Genomic DNA, 1754 nt, shown 5'->3' with positions numbered 1-1754 from the left:
AAAACCTAGATCAAGAATTTAAACTATAACTGGGTAAGAAATACAAGTCGGTAGGTGCTAGGCCTGACTTAAAGAACAGGATAGCAAACCATATGACAATTCATATCAGGCAATGCATTTCTTTCTCAATTGTTTGGGAGCTGCTATCCAAATCTAACAATGCAGTTTGAAAACACTTATAAATGATTGCCAAGATATGAAGTAGAAGGCTATCACAGGAAACCAAAATATTAGACCTGAATTACAATGCAGCATAGAATTCTCCACTGTGACTTTCATTTGTACTAGAATCTTGCTATAATTCTATTTACTGTAGAGTTAATTTTTTAAATTAGTTTTATTTTCTTATTACAGACATCTGTTTTCTCTCTCTACTTAGCCCATTGTAAAAAGAGAAAAAAAGAAAAGCAAATTCCATCTAACTACTATACTTAATTAAGCAAAATAAATTCCCTCACTGGTCATATTCAAAAATCAATTCTCTGTCAAGAGGTGATAAGCATTCATTATTGGGCCTCAGGAATCTTGGATGATTAATGTGTCTATCCATAGTTCTCACAGCTTTCAAAGTTGTTTGTTTTTACAGAGTTGTTCTCCTCCTGATGCTGTTCATTTCATTCTAAATCATTTCATGAGTCCTCAAAATTGCTCATTTTTTTTAATATTTGGTGCTATAGCATAAATTGGTCTTCTGGCTCTCCCTTTGGCAGCACGTATGATAAAATTGGAATGATACAGAGAAGATTAGCAAGGCCCCCTGGGCAAGAATGACATGCAAATTCCTGAAGCATTCCATATTCAAAATAAATAAATAAATAAATTATTCTTCTGTTCTGCTCACTTCACTCTGCATCAATTCATATAAGTCCTTCCATGTCTCTTTGAAATCACCTATTTTCTCATTTCTTATAGTACAATAATATTCAACCACATTAATATAACACAATTTGCTCAGCCATTTGCCACTTGATAGCTAGCCATCTCCTTAGTTGCCAAATTTTTGCCACCACAAAAAGGACCACTGTCAATATTTTTGTATATTTAAGACCTCTTTCTTTGATCTCTGTTGGATATAGGTCTAGTAGTGGTATGATTCGGTCAAAGGGCAATGCATTGTTTAGTAACTTTTGTTTACAATTCAAAATTGCTTTTGCATCTCACACACATCATTACAAATTGTAAGCATTCACTGGTCCGCCAACAGTACATTAATGTGCCTGTTTTCTCTCAGTCCCTCCAACATTTGTCATTTGTGTCATCCTTGCTCTCTGATGGGTGTGAATTGCTTTAATTTGGATTCTCTAATTATTTGTGATTTGGAATTTGCTATTCAGATCCTTAGGACCTTTTATTCCTATACATTTGGATCAGTTCCATATGTATCTTGGAAATGAGACCTTTATTAGAGAAACTTGCTGTAAATATTTCCCTCCAGTTAAATGTTTTCCTTTTACTCTTGGCTTTATTAGAGTTATTTGTAAAAAAAAATGTACAATCAAAATTATGCATTTTATCTTCCACAAGCCTTTCTTTCCACGTTTGGTCATGAACTTTTATTCTACCTATAGTTCACTGCACTTTGCATCAAGAGCTCTACAGTTATCCCTTCCACAACATGAATTTCCCTGGTGAGGTTTCAATATATTGATGGTCAGCATAAGAAATTAAATGGGAATTTTGGAGGAGTTTTGTGGAAGCCAAAGATGACATGTGAAGGTTAGCAAACAACACCAAGTCTATGACCAAATACTTTA

At 34.0% G+C, this 1754-nt stretch overlaps 1 non-coding gene across 1 annotated transcript; it reads left to right on the top strand.

The window, feature by feature from the left end:
* Window positions 1-694: 694 nt before the first annotated feature.
* On the top strand, window positions 695-802 carry LOC114044709. Its single transcript, XR_003569281.1, has one exon. It is a non-coding gene; the product is annotated as a U6 spliceosomal RNA (small nuclear RNA).
* Window positions 803-1754: the final 952 nt, after the last annotated feature.

Source organism: Vombatus ursinus, unplaced genomic scaffold, assembly GCF_900497805.2.
Source record: "Vombatus ursinus unplaced genomic scaffold, bare-nosed wombat genome assembly UNPS02014774.1, whole genome shotgun sequence".
Lineage (NCBI taxonomy): Eukaryota > Metazoa > Chordata > Mammalia > Diprotodontia > Vombatidae > Vombatus > Vombatus ursinus.
This window is presented reverse-complemented; position numbering and strand designations above follow the sequence as displayed.